This window comes from Callorhinus ursinus, unplaced genomic scaffold (genome assembly GCF_003265705.2).
Source record: "Callorhinus ursinus isolate GAN/ISIS: 27379988/994484 unplaced genomic scaffold, GSC_fseal_2.0 scaffold2, whole genome shotgun sequence".
Lineage (NCBI taxonomy): Eukaryota > Metazoa > Chordata > Mammalia > Carnivora > Otariidae > Callorhinus > Callorhinus ursinus.
Genome location: NW_027397064.1, coordinates 13,432,262 through 13,453,437, shown reverse-complemented (window position 1 = coordinate 13,453,437; position 21,176 = coordinate 13,432,262).

The following is a 21,176-nucleotide window of genomic DNA, read 5'->3' as shown; positions in this document are numbered from 1 at the left end:
TTAGGATTGTTGTTTCATTTCTTTGAAAAAAGTGGATGGTATTTTGATAGGGACTGCATTAAATGTGTAGATTGCTCTGGGTAGCATTGACATCTTCACAATATTTGTTCTTCCAATCCATGAGCATGGAACGTTTTCCATTTCTATGTGTCTTCCTCAATTTCTTTCATGAGTATTTTATAGTTTTCCAAGTACAGATTCTTTGCCTCTTTGGTTAGATTTATTCTTAGGTATCTTATGGTTTTAGGTGCAATTGTAAATGGGATCGACTCTTTAATTTCTCTTTCTTCTGTTTTGTTGTTGGTGTATAAGAATGCCACTGATTTCTATGCATTGATTTTATATCTTGCCACTTTACTGAATTCCTGTATGAGTTCTAGCAGTTTTGGGGTGAAGTTTTTTGGGTTTTCCACATAAAGTATCATATCTGCAAAGAGTGAGAGTTTGACTTCTTTTTTGCCAATTTGGATGGCTTTTATTTCTTTTTGTTGTCTGATTGCTGTGGCTAGGCCTTCTAATACTATGTTGAATAGCAGTGGTGATAGTGGACATCACTGCCGTGTTCCTGACCTTAGGGGGAAAGCTCTCAGTTTTTCCCCATTGAGAATGATATTCTCTGTGGGTTTTTCATAGACAGCTTTTATGATATTGAGGTATGTATCCTCTGTCCCTATACTCTGAAGAGTTTTGGTCAAGAAAGGATGCTATACTTTGTCAAATGTTTTTTCTGCATCTATTGAGAGGATCATATGGTTCTTGTTCTTTCTTTTATTAATGTATTGTATCACGTTGATTGATTTGTGGATGTTGAACCAAGCTTGCAGCCCAGGGATAAATCCCACTTGGCTATGGTGAATAATCCTTTTAATGTACTGTTGGATCCTATGGGCTACTATTTTGGTGAGAATTTTTGCATCCATGATCATCAAGGATATTGGTCTCTAATTCTCCTTTTTGATAGGGTCTTTGTTTGGTTTTGTGAATAAGGTAATGGTGGCCTCATAAAATGAGTTTGGAAGTTTTCCTTCCATTTCTATTTTTTGGAAAAGTTTCAGAAGAATAGGTATTAATTCTTCTTTAAATGTGTGGTAGAATTCGCCTGGGAAGCCATCTGGCCCTGGGCTTTTGTTTGTTGGGAGATTTTTGATGACTGCTTCAATTTCCTTAGTGGTTATAGGTCTGTTCAGGTTTTCTATTTCTTCCTGGTTCAAGTTTGGTAGTTGATCTCTAGGAATGCACCCATTTCTTCCAGGTTATCTAATTTGCTGGCATAGAGTTGCTCATAATATGTTATAATTGTTTGTATTTCTTTGGTGTTGGTTGTGATCTCTCCCCTTTCAGTCATGATTTTATTTATTTGGGTCATTTCTCTTTTCTTTTTGATAAGTCTGGCCAGGGGTTTATCAATCTTGTTAATACTTTCAAGGAAACCAGCTCCTAGTTTTGTTGATCTGTTCTACTGTTCTTTTGGTTTCTATGTCATTGCTTTCTGCTCTGATCTTTATTATTTCTTTTCTCCTGCTGGGTTTAGGCGTTATTGCTGTTCTTTCTCCAGCTCCTTTAGGTGTAGTGTTAGGTTGTGTATTTGAAACCTTTCTTGTTTCTTGAGAAAGGCGTGTATTGCTATATACTTTCCTCTCAGGACTGCCTTTGCTGCATCCCAAAGATTTTGAACAGTTGTGTTTTCATTTTCATTGGTTTCAATGAATTTTTTAAATTCTTCTTTAATTTCCTGGTTGACCTATTCATTCTTAGTAGGATGTTCTTTAGCCTCCATGTATTTGAGTTCTTTCCGACTTTCCTCTTGTGATTGAGTTCTAGTTTCAAAGCATTGTGGTCTGAAAATGTGCAGGGAATGATCCCAGTCTTTTAGTACTGGTTGAGACCTGATTTGTGACCTAGGATGTGATCTCTTCTAGAGAATGTTCCATGGGCACTAGAGAAGAATGTGTATTCTGTTGCTTTGGGATGGAATGTTCTGAACATGTTTGTGAAGTCCATTTGGTCCAGAGTGTCATTTAAAGTCTTTATTTCCTTGTTGATCTTTTGCTTAGATGATCTGTCATTTCAGTGAGGGAGGTGTTAAAGTCCCCCCACAACAATTATTGTATTGTTGTCGATGTGTTTCTTTGCTTTTGTTATTTATTGGCTTATATAATTGGCTGCTCCCATGTTAGGGGCATAGATATTTACAATTGTTAGATCTTCTTGTTGGATAGCCCCTTTAAGTAGGGTATAGTGTCCTTCCTCATCTCTTATTACAGTCTTTGGTTTAAAATCTAATTTGTCTGATATAAGGATTGCCACCCCAGCTTTCTTTTGGTGTCCATTAGCATGGTAAATGGTTTTCCACCCCCTCACTTTCAATCTGGCGGTGTCTTTGGGCCTAAAATGAGTCCCTTGCAGACAGCATATTGGTGGGTCTTGTTTTTTTTATCCAATCTGATACGTTGTGTCTTTTGATTGGGGCATTTAACCCATTTACATTCAGGGTAACTATTGGAAGATATGAATTTAGTGCTTTGTATTGCCTGTGAGGTTACTCTTACTGTATATTGTTTGTGTTCCTTTCCGGTCTGTGTTACTTTTAGGCTCTTTCTTTGCTTAGAGGACCCCTTTCAATATTTCTTGTAGGGCTGGTTTTGTGTTTGCAAATTCCTTTAGTTTTTGTTTGTCCTGGAAGCTTTTTATCTCTCCTTCAATTTTCAATGATAGCCGAGCTGGATATAGTATTCTTGGCTGCATATTTTTCTCATTTGGTGCTCTGAATATATCATTCCAGTCATTTCTGGCCTGCCAGGTCTCTGTGGATAGGTTTGTTGCCAGTCTAATGTTTCTACCGTTGTAGGTTACATATCTCTTCTCCCGAGCTGCTTTCAGGATTTTATCTTTGTCTCTGAGACTCGTAAGTTTTACTATTAGATGTTGGATTGTTGACCTATTTTTATTGATTTTGAGGGGGGTTCTTTGTGCCTCCTGGATTTTGATGCCTGTTTCCTTCCCCAAATTAAGGAAGTTCTCTGCTAAAATTTGCTCCAATATATCTTCTACCCCCATCTCTCTTTTTTCTTCTTCTGGGTTTCCCAATTATTCTAATATTGTTTTGTCTTATGGTATCACTTATCTCTCAAATCCTGCCCTCATGATCCAGTAGTTGTTTATCTCTCTTTTTCTCAGCTTCTTTATTTTCCATCATTTGGTCTATATCACTAATTCTCTCTTCTGCCTCATTTATCCTAGCAGTTAGAGCCTCCATTTTTGATTGCACCTCATTAATAGCCTTTTTTATTTCAACTTGGTTAGATTTTAGTTCTTTTATTTCTCCAGAAAGGGTTTCTCTAATATCTTCTATGCTTGTTTCAAGCCCAGCTAGTATCTTTAAAATTGTCACTGTGAACTCTAGTTTGTACATCTTACTAATGTCCGTATTGTTTAGGTCCCTGGCAGTCGGTATTGCCTCTTGTTCTTTTTTTTTGAGGTGATTTTTTTTGTCTTGTCATTTTGTCCAGAGGAGAATAGATGAATGAGAGAACAAAATGCTAACAGGGTAACAATGTCCCCAGAAAATATACACTAAACAAATCAGAAGAGACCTGAAACTGGGGGAAAAGAAAGGGAAAGAAAAAAAAAAAGAAAACAGAAAAAGAAAAAAAATAAAAACAAACAAAAACAAAACAAAACAAAGAAACAGAACATGATCAAATACAATCAGGCTGGTGCATAGATCAGTGCCACACACTAGATTTTGGGCGTATTTTGGTCTGTTAGAAGAAACTGCCTCCCACAATTTTAAAGAAAGAAAAACTTATACAGGTACAAAAATAAGGGTGTAAAAATGAAAATTATAAAAGATTTTATAAAAGGAATTGATAAGATAGGATGTTGGTTTAAAAAAGAAAGAGGAGGTTTTTTTTTTTAAAAAAGGGAGAGAATGTGATCAGGGAGGAGACTAGAACAAAGCCATACACTAGAGATTTAGGGTTTATTTTGGTCTGTTAGAAGAAACTGTATCCCAAAATTTTAAAGAGAGAACAACTTCTATATATATATACACACACACCAAAAATAAGGTTAACTACTATGAAGGGATAGAATATGATTCTAAAAATGAAAAATAAAAAAGATTTTTTAAAAAAGGGATTATAAGACGTTGAAAAAGGGAAAAAGAAAAATTCAAAAAAAAGGAAAAAAGAAAAAGAACGTTAAAAAAAATTAACTTTGAAAGACAAAGAATCATGGGGAAAAAAGCCATGAATTCTATGTGCAGTATTCCCCTAGCGCTGGATTCTGCCATTCTTATTGATCGGTAAACTTGGTCTTGCCTGGATGTTCTTGCTGATCTTCTGGGGGAGGAGCCTGTTGCCGTGGTTCCCAAATGTCTTTGCTGGAGGCGGAATTGCCTTGCCCTTGGCTGGGTCTGGGCTAAGTAATCTGCTTGGGTTTGCTCTTGGGAGCTTTTTTTCCTGGCAAGCTTTCCCTACAGCTTTGGAGGACGAGAATGAAATGGAGGCCTCTCAATCTCCATCCTGGAGGAGCCAAGAACTCAGGGCCCCACTCCTCAGTGCGCCCCCAGAGAAAAGCAGTCAATCACTCCCATCCTCCCAGTCTCCAGCCATACTCCATGCTCACCTGGCCTGTGACCGAGCGTTTCTATCTCTGGCACACCACCCCATGTGGAGTCTCCAAACCCAGGAGATCCCTGCAGTGCACTCCCATGCTGTTCCTCCCGGGGGAGGAAGGGGAGTCTCCTGGGATCTGCCGCTTGTCGGGTCCCTGCTGGAGGAGCAGTGGCCCGGCTGTGCCACGGATCACGGTTTATGGCAACCCCGAGCTGAGAGCCCACTCCTCGGCTCCGTCTCTGCAGCCGGCTTCCCCGCTCCGATCCCTGGGAGCTCTGCCGCACTCAGGCACCCCCGGTCTTTCTGTGACCCCGAGGGTCCTGAGACCACACTGTACCGCGAGGGTTCCACCCCCCAGCTTAGCTACTGGAGCGACGTCCCTCAGCGGAGCCGACTTCTAAAAGTTCTGATTTTGTGCTCCGTGGCTCTAGCACTTGCCAGAAGCGGCCGACGGAGGCCCCTCCCCCGCCGTCTATCCTCCCGAATATCGCCTGGGATTCACTTCTCCGCACGTCCTACCTTCCAGTAAGTGGTCGCTTTTCTGTTCAGAGAGTTGCTGCTATTCTTTTCTTTGATCTCCTGTTGATTTCTTAGGTGTTCAGAATGGTTTGATTCCTATCTATTTGAATTCCTGGGACCAGATGAAATTTAGGAGTCCTACTCCTCCACCATCTTGCTCGTAATCCTCAGTGACTTCTTGTTTATAGCTTTGTTTTCAAAAACTGAAATTCTCTGGAAGCCAAACTTTTTTGATATACCATCCATTGAATAGTTTGACTAAAGATATATGATTTTCAACAAAATACAACCAAAATTTTGATAACTCATTTAGAAAATGCTTAATATTATTGTAAGATAGAGCTCACCACCTCGAACAGCATAGGTGTAAACTGCATGGATCCACTTACATGAAGATTTTCTTCAATAAGTACAGTACAGTATTATAAATGTATTTTTCCTTCCTTACAATTTTCTTAATAACATTTTCTTTTCTGTGGCTTACCTTAATGCAAGAATACAGTATATGACACATATAACATACAAAATATGTGTTAATCAACTGTTCTCAGTCAGCCATAGGCTATTAGTAGTTAAGGTTTTTGGGGAGTCAAAATTATGCATGGATTTTTAACTGTGTGTGGGGAACAGCATCCCAACCCCTGTGTTGCTCAAAGGTCAACTGTACTTAGGTTGATTTATGAAGAAATTCTTCCAATGTTCAAATCTTTTTAAAATCTAAATTATGATTGATTAAAAAAGAGAAGTGTATTTAAAAATTCAGTGTATTTTCATCACAAAATATTTGGAGAGTAATTGCTTTAACTGCATTTATAGAAAAATATTTGTGTATTTTGACATCTATAGCTTTTGGTAGAATACTGTCACTTGTTTGGCTACAGTTAAGATTTGTGTGCACCACACAAGTAATTCCAAGCACATTTCAGCTCTATAGATTTCTTAATTTAGGACTAACATTTTTACCATGGCATTATGCTCCACAAAAATCATATCATATTATCACTATAAAAAAATAAATCACACACACTGTAAAAAAGAATATCACACATAAAACTTTGCCTTCAGTGTTGAATTTTTAAACTAAATTCATAATAGTACTGAATGCTTTATCTTTGATTGAATCAATTTCCAAAACTTTCATTTGGATTCCATGAATTAAAACGTCCAAAAAAATTGAACATTATTGGAATCAACTTCATTGATTTTCCATCTGAAGCATCAAATGATGTTGATATAAAACTGACTCCATATCATTTTCAATGTTCTTCTGTCAATAGAGCCAAGACATTAGCAACAATCACTTTGCTATTTTTCATATGCAAAGAAAACTTGGTATTGAAAAGATGTGAAATTAACTTAGAAAGCACCATCATTTGATTTAAATAAAAAGTCATGCTTCACAGAGTGATGATATATACTCCAGTACCTACAAATGCATTTATTAAATCATCATTGTGGGGCAGTCTTTTGAAATAAATATAAATAACTTTTAAAATGGATGTGATATATGGTAGATTTGAGTCTTATTGTTATGTGGTCTGTGTTATTTCTATGGTCCCCAATGTGGGCGGTCAATATTGAGAAACATTTTGTACAGGTCACACATTCCATCTTAAGATATGGAAATTTGGTTCAATTGATTAAACATGCACTTTTTTATTGAACTCATTAACTATGGGAAGGCTTTAATGAAAAATACTAAAAAAAATCAATAATATAAATAGTTGTTGATTGATATCATAAAGCAAACTAATAAAACTATCCTAGAACAATCAGACAATTGTATATACTCTATAGCAGAACTGCTCAGGTTCTATTTCCTCTACTTCTTTTGTGTTCATTTAAGTTATAACTTCCCACATTGCCCATTGATCCTACCAACTGGTAGCTTGCTAGGTTCCTGTATTTCACGGGCTACAGAGCAGACTTCAGCATAACTGACTGGCACACCCAATGGCCAGGCAGAAGAAGCATCACCCAGTCCTCACACCACCATCCATCTCCAGTCTATGTTTTCTGAACAAGCCTCATTACATCATCAAACATCCTTGACCAGGAGATGTTAATCATATTGTGTCTGGGTGGGATTAGGAGAGGAGACATGGGTTCTCGCTGGTTGTTTTTCTGATTTAACCACATGTTCAAGTGAGTATCCTTCTCACTGCACACTTGTCTCTCACACACTGCTGGATGAGGCCCTGGCAGAAGCTTCAAGTTGAAAGGGGAGTTCTACTTTGAACTCTTATTCAAATTCAATGCTCACTAGCTTATTGCAATACAACCAAAAACATCAGGGACAAATGCTAAACACAACAGGACTTTGGGACAACAGGAATTAACCAGGCCTGTGTCAAACAAGCAGGACATGTGTTTGAGGTAGACATAAGTGATTTATCCATGCCACTTTCCTGCTCCCCTCTGGCTCCTATTTTCCCACTTCTCTACTTCTCCTAAATGTCTTTTCATTTTAGGAATAGTGACTTGGCTCCTTCTCTCTTTTTCTTAGCTTTTTATGAGCAATAAAACCCAGCTTCTTCCAAGCTTGATGATTTAGAGCTTTGCTTTACAGGTTTTATGATAGCTTTAACTCAGCCTTTTAAAAGATTTTTTTACTCAAAAAGAAAGTTAAGTCATGTGATTGAGAACAACTCTAAAAATAGAAACACCCTTTATATTTTAATGTGTTTACTACAGGTACCTTTATATGTTCCTCAAAGCAGGTAGAATTAGCAGTAGAAATGAAAATGGAAGGAGTAAGAGAGATGTTGTTTTCTTATGTCTGAAAACTGTATTTTAGAGCTGGCCATACCTCAGAGAAAGCTAGTTTCATGACACTTTATTAATTTGCTTTTATGTTGCTTTGTAAATGTTTTATATATTTTAGTGTATTTTTTCTCCAACTAGACTATAGACTCTTTGAGAGCTTTTTATCATGTCAGTATTACTCCATAGATCTTAGTACAGTTCCTATATTTATTTAGTCCCTGTATTTACTGACTGAACAGTCAATAAACTCTCTCTTACTGCTTTGACCTGTAAATGGAATCTATTCATCTTTTTTCATTGAATTATCATCTTCTTGAATCCCAGTCAGTGAGCAGAGAAATGAGGCACATATTTAACTCTTGAGCATGAGGAATATGCCAAACAGGAAGCAATGCTTTTTCAATAAGGTATGTGAGGTTGATTAGACTTATTTCCTACTGTAATTCAACTTCTTTTATTGAATTACAATTTACAACTGTCAAGTGCATAATCTTAACTTTATAGGACAATGACTTTTTCAGAAATGTACACACCCATGTAACCACTAAGGTCAAGATTAGATAATTTCCAGCACCTGGAAGCCCACATCTTCTACCTCCCAGTCAGTACTCCCCATAATATCAACAACATTCCGATTTCTTTCATCATACATTCATTTTGTTTGCCTGTGAATAAATAAACGGAATCACAGCATATCTATCCCTTGGTGTCTGGCTTCTTACTTTTTTAAAGTGAAATGTCTAACTGAATTATTTAACATGCAATAAAGTGTTTACTGAATTTTTACTAAGTGAATCAGCACCCAGAATCTAAGTGATCAGCATCCAGAATCAAGAATAACATAACTAGCACTCCAGATTCTCCCATGAGACCCCTTCTAGTCAGTTCTTCAATGTCAAGGCTAACCACTTTCCTGACTTCTAATACCATAGATCAGTTTTGCATGTTTTTGAACTTTATATAAATGGAATCAGAGTATTTACACTTCTGTGTTTGACTTCTTTCACCCAGAGCTGTATTTGGTAGATTCATCTATGTTACGCATATACTTGTAGTTTATTCTTTTATATTTCTGTTCAGTATTCCATTGTATGAATATATCATCAATTAAAAAAATTGGTTTTGGGGAAACATTTGGATTCTTCCCAGTTTGGTGTTATTATGCATAATGCTGCTACAAATAGTCTTGCTCATGTCTTTTTGCGAACTATTAGGTGCATTACTGTTGGATATATACATAGTAGTGGAATTGCAAATGTTCATGTTTGGAAAATATTGCCAGTTTTCCAAAATAATTATTAATTTACACTTACATTGGGCATTATATGGAAGTTTCAATCATTCTATATCCTTGGATATAGTGCTGTGCTGATAAATCAGCTCTTTGGGGAGAAAAAGAGCCATGATTTGTAGTGTTTGCCAAATTTGTGAGGTAAATTCTCCCACCATGGCCAAGGTCAAGCTACCAACATGACATTACTAAATGAAAGTTGAGAACAGATGTGGATGTTCTGCTCAAGCACACCCCTGGTTCTTTGCCTTTTTAATGTTAATCACTCTTTTGAATGGGTTGCACATTCTGATGTAAAATTTCCATCCCTGGATGATTTAAAAGGTGAATATATTCTCTTAGATTTAGTGATCATTTGGATTTCTTCTTTTTGAAGTGGTTGTTCAAAACTTCTGCTCATTTTATGTTGGAGGTCTTTTTTAAAATTAATTTTTAGTCCTTTATATACTCTGGATAAAAGTCTTTCTCAGATACGTGTATTGCAAATATACTCTCCTACTCTGGATTGCCTTTATGTTTTCTTAGTTGTATCTTTTGATAAATAAAGGTTTTTGCTTTAAATGCAGTTTAACTTAACAATTATTTCATCTATAGTTAGAGATTTATGTGCCTAGTTTGAGAAATCTTCACTTACCAAAATTTATGACGATATTTTCTTGTGTTTTCATCCAAATATTTGCTTTTTCTTTCACATTTAGACATTAAATCCACTTGAAATTTATTTTGTGTATGGTTTGAAGTAGATGTCAAGATCTGTTATTTTCCATATGGGTATCCAGCTTATGGAAGAGATTGTTCCTTTCCCACTGCATTTCAGTGCCATCTTTGTCATAAATTAGTTCATTATTTATATGTGAATCTTTCTCTAAATTACTTTGTTTCATTGATCTATTTGTCTATCTTTGTGCCAACCTGTCTTTGTTACTATAGATCTTATCAGGTCTTGATACATGGTTCTATTATTTTGTTCTTCCTCATTTATATATTGTTTTGGTTTGTTTTAGTGAACTATTTCTATAAAAGTGCTGGATAACAAACCACCCTAACATTTTGTGGTATTCAACAGTAAGCATTTATTCTTAGGATGTCTGGGTGGCTCAGTCGGTTAAGCATCTGCCTTTGGCTCAGGTCATGATCCCAGGGTCCTGGGATCAAGTCCCACATCAGGCTCCCTGCTCAGCGGGGAGCCAGCTTCTCCCTCTCCCTCTACCTGTTGCTCCCCCTGATTGTGCTCTCTCTCTTTCTCTCTGGTAAATAAATAAATAAAGAATCTTTAAAAAAAATTTTGCTCTCGTGCTCCTGGATCTGTGGATTGGTTTTGATGGCTTTCCTTTAGCCTGTAGGTAGGTAGGTGGGTTAGGATGGCCCCACTCCATTGATTTCATTCTGGAACCCAGGCTGAAGAGGTAGTGGTTACCTAGAGTTTGTTCTCATGGTAATGGCAAAATACTAGAGATAAAACTCATCTATACAAACTCATTTCATGCTTCTGCTTTCATGACAGCCTCTAATATCTCATTGTCTTATGCAAGTCACATAGCCAAGCCCCAAAGTCAAGAGTCCAGAAAGTAAATTATGTTCATGTGAGGTTAGCAGAAGAGTGTGGATATATAGTATTACTATGGAGAGTAAAGAAGAGGAGTTGATACATGAATATACCACCATTGCCTTGGCTATTTTCGGCTTTTTGTATTTTCATATAAATTGTAATATCATGTCAACTTTCCAAAATTAACTGTTGGGGTTTCGACTAACATTACATTGAATTCATAGATCAATTTCGTAGTGATTGACATCTTTACAATACAAGAACATCATATATCCTTCCATTGATTTAAATATTTAATTTCTCTCCCCAATGTTTTATAGTTTTCAGGGTAGAGGACTTATACATCTTTTATTACATTTATTCCTTGCTAGTTGATGTTGTTGATGCTATTTTGAATAATATCTTTTTAAGAATTTAGGTGTTTGTTTTTATTTTTTCTTCTGAGATATAAACACATATTTAAAAAAATATTGAGCCCATATTCAATGATCTCACTGAATTCCTTATTAATACTAACCATCTGCTATACATTCTCTTGGATTTTTTTTATAATCACAATTTTATCTTCCATTAATAGTGATAGTTTTATTTCTTTTTTCATTACATATATTTATATTATATTTTATTATATATTTTTTCATATTTCATATATATACATATATAATTTTCTTGTTTTATCACACTTTATCATATTAACTAGAACCTCCAATATAATGTTGCATACCATTGGTGGTAGCAAATATGTTTGCTCTGTTTTTTTTTTTAATTTTTATTAAGTTTTTAATTTTAATTCCAGTAGAGTTAACATACAGCATTGTATTAGTTTCAGGTGTACAATATAGGGATTCAACAATTCTGTACATTGTTCAGTGCTCATCATGATAAGTATATTCTTTTTTTTTCCCAAAGATTTTATTTATTTATTTAACAGAGAGAGACACAGCGAGAGAGGGAACACAAGCAGGGGGAGTGGGAGAGGGAGATGCAGGCTTCCCGCCGAGCAGGGAGCCTGATGCAGGGCTCGATCCTAGGACCATGAGATCATGACCTGAGCCGAAGGCAGATGCTTAATGACTGAGCCACTATGATATACTTACCATAGCCATGATGAGTATATTCTTAATCCCTTTCACCTATTTCACCCCTCAACCAACCCACCTCCCCTCTGATATGTTTTATTTTAAATAAGTACCCTCAGTTAAAGTTTTTTTCTTTCAACAAGAACATTTTTTTACTTGAAGCCTACTTCCGAATACATGGTTTTAAAAGATATATATAAAACATCCCATCCAGGAAAAACAGAATGCACATTTTCTTCACATACACACTGCAGAATCCCCTGGATAAATCACATAAAAAGAGAGATGACAAATACTACAAATTCAAGAAGACTGAAATCATACCAAGTATATTTTCCACCCACAATGGTATAAAATGAAAAATCAACAATAAAACAAAGCTGGAAAATCTATACATAAATATTAAATATTTAATATATAAATATTAAAAAATACACTACTCTGCAAGGAATCGGCTACATAAAAAATCAAAAAGCAAATCAAAATATGCCTTTAAACAAAAGAAAAAGAAAACACAATATTCCAAAACCTATGGGATGCAGCAAAAGCAGATGTTAGAGTGAAATTTATACTATAAATGCTTGTATTAAGAAAAGAAGTTAAAATAAACAAGTTAACATTACACCACAGGAACTAGAAAAAGAAGAAAATTAGCTGAAATTTAGTAGAGAAAGGAAATAACAAAGAAAAGTCAGAAATAAATAAACTAGAGACCAGAATAAACAATAACATAACATTGAAAGTAATGGCCAGTTTTTCCAAAAACAAAAAATAAACAAAATTGACAATGCTTTAACTTCATTAACTAAGGAAAAACCCTCCAATACAGTGTTGCATACCAGTGGTGATAGCAAAAATCTTTGCCCTGTTTTTGAACTCAGAGGAAAAGCTCACAATATTTAGCATTAAGTCTAATGTTTATAATCGCTGACATAAATAACTTCTCAGATTAAAAAAGTTAATTCCTTAAATATAAATATAGCTTGAAGTTATATATACTTTGCTGAGAGTCACTGTCTATACAGTGTATCTTTCTTTTTTAATTGTTTTTCAATTTTAATTCCAGTATAGTTAACATACAGTGTTATGTTAGTTTCGGGTGTACAATAGAGTGATTCAACAATTCTGTACATTACTCAGTGCTCATCACGATAAGTGTATTCTTAATCCTCATCACCTGTTTCACCCATTCCCCCACCTCTCTGGCAACCATCAGTCTGTTCTCTGTAGTTAAGAGTATGTTTCTTGGTTTGTCTCTCTTTCCGTTTTTTTTTCTTCTTTGCTTACTTGTTTTGTTTCTTAAATTCCAAATATGAGTGAAATCATATGGTATCTTTCATCATCCCAAACTGAAACTCTCTATTCATTAAATAGTAACTCTCTAGTCTCCCTTCTTTGGTCTCTATAATAACCACGATTCTACTTTCTCTCTTAATGAATTTGACATATAAGTGGAATCATACAATATTTGTCCTTTTGTGTCTGGCTTATTTTACTTATTATAATGCCCAACGTTCATCCATATTGTAGCATGTTCATTTCCTTTCAAGGTTTCTTTTTCTTTTTAAGGTTGAATACTATTCCATTGTAGAGAGATACTGTATTTTATTCATTTATTTCATTTCTTTTTAAGAATTCCATTTCTTTTTAAGGTTGAATACTATTCTATTGTAGATAGATACTGCATTTCATTCATTTATTCGTTGATATTTGGGTTGTTTCTACTTTTTGGCTGTTGTGAATGATGCTTGTATCAAAATTGGTGAATACACATCTGCTCATGTCCCTGCTTTCAGTTCTTTTGTGTATATAACCAGAAGTGAAATTGTTGGATCATAGGGTAATTCTGTCTAATTTTTTGAGGAATTGCACACTGTTTTTCATAGTAGTTGAACCACTTTACTTTCCCATCAGCAATGTATAGGGGTTTCAATATTTTCAGTATTTCCATATCCTTATCAACACTTGTTATTTTCTGTTTTTTTTTTTAATAAATGTCATACTAATGAATTTGAAGTGGTATCTCATTGTGGTTTTGATTTGCATTTCTCCAATGATAAATGATATTGAGTGTTTTTTTAAAAAGATTTTATTTATTTATTTATTTATTTGACACAGAGAGAGGGAGTACAAGCAGGCAGAGTGGCAGACAGAGGGAGAGAGAGAAGCAGGCTCCCTGCTGAGCAGGGAGCCCAATGTGGGGCTTGATCCCAGTAACCTGGGATCATGACCTGAGCTGAAGGCAGATGCTTCACCAACTGAGCCACCCAGGCATCCCAATATTGAATGTTTTCTCTGTGCTTATTAGCTATTTGTATACCTCCATTGGAAAAATGTGTATTCAAGCATTGCCCGATTTTTAGTAGAATTGTTTCTTTTTTTGGTTGTCAAGCTGTAGGAGTTCTTTACATATTCTTTATATTAATCCCTTTCATATATTGATTTGCAAATATTTTCTCTCATTTTAGGGTTGCTTTTTCACTTTCTTGATAGTACCTTTTGATGCAGAAAACTTTTAAATTTTGATGAAGTCCAATTTGTGAATCTTTGATATCATTACACTGAAAATAAAATTTTCAAGTTATTATATTGCACCAGATCCAGTTGACAAACTTCTTGCTTTCTACTCTTTTGTGTGTGTGTGTGTGTCTGTGTGTGTGTATACACACAAAAGTATAAAAGGCTCTGAGAAGGGAAAAATGACCATTATAAAATCTATGCAATTTGCTTCAGAGAATAGGAATGTCTATCATCTCAGTTTTACACGCAATGTCACAACCTGTTCTTTTGGTGGTTAGTCTTTGTCAGTTTCAGTTATCTGGAATATAATTTTAAATACAGAAATAAATGAAGACTGTTCTGAGAAGTAACCAGGGTTATAACATGACCCATAAATTTTCTTCTAGAGAGAAATAAAATCCTCTTCAGATCCATAGTATTGACTTAGAAATTATATGGTGTTAGCTACCAACTCCACCCACTGAGCTTAGTTTCTCCTTAGGGAACTTCCAATCTTCTTAGGTTGTAATGAATTGAAAATTAGAGAGGGGTCAGCGGAAAGTGGGAGGAAGGTTTGTAGAAGCAAAATAGAGCATATACCTGATCTTATAGAAGGACATAAAACAAACACGAGCAAACTGGGAAGCTGCCCCTTACTGTCTTATAAAAGACATAGTAAGTGGCTTAAGAGAAGAATAAATGTTATAAAAGAATGATGAATGGTTTCCTAATTTTTATAACTTCAAAAAACAGTTAAATGATGTTTTATAGGTTTCATTTACTAGGGAATATTTTGTATTTTTATGTGTATTTATATCAATTCACATATCCTGAGTTTCTGATTTCGGTATGAGATGAATTAAAAGAGGTGTTGCTTACTCATGTCCTTGGGGTTAATATGTAAGGAAAAAAACAGGAGGAGAATGGGTTCGATGGCCAAGACTGCTCAGTGTGGGTAGATGCCTTATTCCACTATTTAGTTTTCTTTTCTGCAACTGTGAAAAAAAAGTCATAAAAGTTTTTTTTTTTAATTTTCAAGGTTTTTTTAAATCAATATGTTCTACTTTAAAATGTTTTCCTGTTTTGTTATCATCAGAGTGATGTGTTCATAAATGAGAATGTTGGAAATTGTAGCTGTTCAGTTCCCTTTCCTTTTGAAGAATTGGTTGATTACTGTTAAAGAAGGTGACATATGCTCTGCATATTTCTAGAGCGAGCTCATCTCAAGTAAAATACAATGTTCTCTATATCTTTTGTTCCCTGAATAACTTCGTGATTTAAGTGAGTGACTCAGAGGCAGAGAAGGGATAAAAGAGAAGAAATGATTTAAAAAATAACTACTTAACCCCTACTCCCACTTCTGTTCCTAGTCCAGTTGTTTTTTTCTCAGAAAAAGCTTCTCTTCTAATTTATCTACTTCACATCCCCCCACAAGAAAATGCAACAACACCTTGGACCTCTCCTTTATGGGCTTTGTCACACTTGCAGTCTCACCTTATTTGAATGTCTTTTTGAGGAATGTCATCTTTAACACAGTCAAGATTGTGCAGGAGATGGACTCTAAGATGGACCAATGACCCCTGTCTCCTGGGATTCATGCCCTTGAGGGTGGGCTGGACCTCTGACTTGCTTCTTATCAGCAGAATATGGCAAAGGTAATGAAATGTCCCTTCCATAATTGTGTTTTATATATAACTGTAATTTCTGTCTTGTTAGTAAAACTTCTCCCTTGACAACTTTCATGAAACAAGCTGCCATGTTGTGAGTTACCCTATGGATAGGCTGCACATGCCTGAGGATGGCTTCCAGCTGACAGCCAGCAAGGAACTGAGGCCCTCAGTCCAAACACCCACAAAGAACTCAGTCCTACTAACAGCCAGTTTAATAAGCTTGGAAGTGGATCCTTCCACAGTTGAGTCTTCTGATGAGACTTTGGTGCTGACTGACATCTTAGTTGTGGTCTTGGGAGAATTAGGAGCTGTGTATGAGAGGAAAAAGTGAAACGTAAAAAAACCCAAGAATTTTGTATAAATAGATAGGTCATATTGAGCTCATGTTGAAAAAAAAAAGGATTAATAAGGGTATTTTCCTCCCCTCTCCAGACCTCATGGTTCCCCTGCAGAGCCTTAGTGATGCTCATTCCTCCATTTGCATTTTAAGCTCATGACAAAGGAACTTCAAGAGTGGTAAGGAGACAAAAGGAGAAAGAACAGACTTAGTCTGACGCCAAGCCATGTCGGGGAGGTCTCTTCTGGGTGGACTCAGGCCTCAGGGTCTGCACTGCTGCTGAAAGCTGCTTCCTGGAAAGGGCATCTGTTCCCCCAGCTGAAATTTCCCTTTTGCCAGGCCAGTATTCTGTGAAGAGAGTGGGATCAGCCTTGATGCAAAAGAATCATCATTTGCACTCTGGGATTGGCCTGCTCTGAAGGCAACCTGGGAATTTCCAAGCTTTCTCTCTGACACAGCTCAGTGCTACTGCCTTCCATCACCCAGGAATAGGGCCTTGCAGAGGTCAGCTAGAAAAATCCAGCTCTGCACTCAAGTGACTGATGGCCTTCCCTGTGGCTCCACCCCCTTAGACACAGAGTGTGCCACGGCCTTTCCTGAATTCACCCTTAGTGATTCAGTTCAATGCAATTCCACAAATGTTTGCTGAGCATCACTCTGTGTCAGGCTCTTGTATTAGCAGTTTGGATATATCTGAGACTAAAGCAGAAAACAAAAACAAGGCAGAAAACACTTTGCTTTCACTGGGCTTGTTTTCTAGTGGAATATCCATACAATACGGTAGTCCCAATAAGCATCTCTGAAAAGATACATATAGCTAATACTTTACAAGGTAGGGGAAGTTAGCCAAGCAGTTTTCTGGGGCAAGAACATTCCATATAGTATGGGGGCCCTAAGATGGGGGGGCGCGTGGGTGTCTGGCATGTTTGAGGAACAGAAAGGAGACTTGTGTTCCAGGAACAACGTGGGAGGGAGGGTGGCAGGTAGGGAGGCACAGACATGACAGAATCTCACAGGTGATTTATGCTCTTGATTTTCATTTAATGAAATGTAAAGCCAGTGCAGGGTTCTGAGGGGAGTGTGATATGCTCTGAAGAGTGCTGGTTTCTGCAATAACCTCCCTCACTGTTCCACACACCAGAGCTGCATGCAGATCACCATGGGCCCTGCCATTGTGACCACCTGAATCTCCTTTCCCAAAAATATCAGACATGTTCAGCACCACCAGACCCTCATAGTCACCACTTCTTTAAGGTGGCTGTTTCTCACTCTCAACCCAATCTCATCCTTCCCTTGAGCCAAGTTCATTATTTGTCCTGGGCATGCCCTGTTCATTGCTCCCTACCCCCCATCTCTCACCCACCTGCATTTCCCCCATACCTCCCAGGTGTAGCTCAGGCTCCATCTTCAAACACCCAAGGCCACAAATCAGCATAGAGTTATTTCCACATTGTTTCAAACATTTTGGTGGCATATCCTCAGCTAAATTGCAACTTTCCTAATCCTAGCATAGAATATGCCTTCCCTGGCTTCCTTCCATCAATATTTACTGTGTGCCAAGTAACACTAAGCTATGTGCTGCAGATAAAAGGTGGGAAAAACACATGGTCATCTTTGCCCAAAAGGCTTGCTGCCTGTGCTAATTATCTATTGCTGTCTAACAGATTACCACAAAGGTAGTTGTTTTTTTTTTTTTTTTTTAATATTATCTCATAGTTTCTGTGGGTCAGGAATCTAAGCATGACTTAGCTGGGTCCTTGGTTTATTATCCTTCCCCTATTCTATGTTCCATGTAAGATCTTATGAAACAATTATATATATATATGTATAAATATATATACAGATGCACAGAAATAAAAGATTTAAGTTACTTTGCCTTGGGCCCATTTGCTCATATTCTTGTCTGGGGGAGGCAATTTTGTCAATCCTAGCACAGTCTAACAGGGACTTGCTGAGCATATGTCTCCTAAGTGGTTTCTCTCAGTTGGATGGTATATTAATTTTCTAAGGCTTCCATAACAAAGTACCACAAACTAAGTGGCCTAAACAACAGAAACTTATTGTTCCTCACATCTGGAGGCTGGAAGTTTGAAATCAAGGTGTTGGCAGGGTTGGTTCCTTCTGAAGATTGTGAAGGAGAATCTGTCCCAGGCCTCTCCCCTAGCTCCAACTGGTTTGTTGGCCATCTTTAGCCTTTCTTGGCCTATAGATGCATATCTCTGATCTCTGCCTTCATGGTCTAGCTAATTACATCTGCAATGATCTTATTTCAAGCAAAGGCATATTTTTAGGTTTTGGAGGTTAGGACTTCAACATACGGATTTTTGAAGACACAGTTCAAACCATAACAGATGGGTTTGTGGGAAAATTAGGTACTTGAATGGACCGATTTCTTCAGTCTATTAAAATGGGTTTGCATAAAAGAAGCTCATTACATTCTTTTTATCCTCTCAGATCAAATACTAAGTGACAAACTATGGATGTCAGATTTAGAGATCCTAAGCAAATCGGGGTAAGAAAAATGTTATGCATTTTCTTTTCTATTCCCATTAAATGTTGATAATTTCAAAGAAACTTGAGGACTCAACACTATTTCACATAAAGAGTGGCTTCCCGTCTCACTCTATCATGTCTCTCTATGGAAGCAGAATAATGGCCCTCCAAAGAAGTCCACACCCTGATTATGGGAACCTGAGAGTATATTACCTAATATGGAAAAGGGGAGTTTGTCAATGTGACTAAGGTTAAAGACCTTGAAATGGAGAGATTGTCTTGGATTATTCAGGTGAGTCCTACCTAATCATATGATTCCTTAAAAGTAGAAAATCTTTTCCAGCTGAGGTCAGAGGTATATGTAACAAGGGAAGACAGTTAGAGAGAGGTGCAATATTGCTGGCTTTTGAGGTGGAAGAAAGTGGCTAAGAGCTATGGAATGTACACAGACTCTACCATTTACAAAAGGCAAGAGAATGGGTTTTCTTCTAGAACATCCAGAAGGGAGCACAGTCCCACTGCAGACACTTTGACTTTAGCCCAATGAGACCTGTGTTGGTCTTCTGATTTCTAGGATTATCAGATAATAAACTTAAGTTGTTTTAAGCCACTGTTTGTAGCAATATGCTACAGCAACAATGAAAAATTAATAATTTTCTAACTAAACTGCATGTCTCTACCCACATAATGCCTAGCACAGCCCCTCTGCACACAATAGGTGTTGTAGCAATGATTTGACAATATTGTCAAGTATGGATCACAGAGCTGTTTCGGTAAAATAAAATTGTACCAATCTTGGTGCATTGGTAGGTCTCAGGATAAGCTAAACGAGTTTAGAAATCCGAATTTCTTGATTTCTTGATTTCTTAAGTGAATTGGCTCACTCTCCATTGTCCTTGGATCAATGTTACTGATGAAACTATATGTGTCTGGCCTTATAGGAAATGTATTTCTGTTAAAGTAGCCAAAGTTCATAGTTTCCCTATGTCCTGGGTAATTCTTTCCCTGAGGGCTAAGAAGGGAGAACAGATTTTACTTTGAGGATAGGAGTAAGGCATGTGGGAGTCAGCAAAGCATGTAGGGGCAGTTTGGTTGAATTGTTTCAATATTGTGTCATGCTCTCTAGTCAGACAGTCTCAGCCTGAATATCAGAGACAGGTGGTAAAAATTATAAAGGGAGAACTTTCTACAGTGAGAGAATACAGGGCTTATAAGCAGACCCATAAAGTAGCCAGCATCTCCGTAGGGAAGGGGTCACTGCAGATTTTCAAGAAAGCAAGCAATGTTGTTCCCACTGTGAAAATTACAATGCTGAGCCCTAGCCAAGGTTCACTCCAGCAGCCAAGGAATATTGGAAGAAAGGGATAATGTGTTATTACCTCAACAAGAGCCTGACAAGAGTTCTAGTCAATTTTCCTCCCTCAATTTTTCTTCCTCAAGCATGGCAGGTAATATGCTGTAGCCTTATAAAACCAGACCAAGGTGGTCAGGTGCTTTTAGTGGCTATTTTCTTGATCTTTTCTCCTACTAATGATTTTTGTCTCCTGCTATTTTAATAGCATGTTGTCATAGTTAGCTCTTGACGAAGGGATGCAAATCCTACAAAGCAAAAAATGAGATGGCTGAAATTACTCACTCTACAGCAGGAAGGTTAATTTTCAGAAGACTGTTGCCCTGGTGACTGTTAGATTAGAGTCTCCTTTGTTTTATCCTGGTCATATATCACAATTTATTATACACTGATGAATTAGTCAGTGATAAGCTAAGTATCACAAGTATCATTAAAAAACAACACAAAGTATAACTCAAGAGAACCACACATTAATTTTTTCTCTATTCTCCATTTCAAGGGAAAAAATAAGAACCACAAAACAACCTTGCATTAGCATATTATTTTTTAGAATTCTTTTTAAGGCCATGACTGCTATACCATCAGATTGACTCAAAGTAACTCACAACAAGGCATCACACTCTATATACATTGATGATATTTTTTAAAAAATCATGTTTCTGAGCCTCTTGTAAGATCTTCAAATAAAGAGCAGAGAGTGACATTTTCTCTGTACTCATGCTTATTAATGCACTAACAAATGTAGTACATCTTAGGGAGGTATTTTTCAATAAAAGTGAAATTAAAGATGGTACCCATCTCAGTAAAATACATCATCGCGTGCTCTGTTTCTCAGGCTGAAAACTTTGGACACATCTTTGCTTTCTCTCTTTTTCATGTACTCCACGTCCAATCCATTAACCCATCTCACTGGGCCTGCCTTCAAAATAGATTCCAAATTTAACCATGTCCTATTACCTATAATAGCAAATCCCTAGAGCCAGCCACCACCATGTCCCACCTG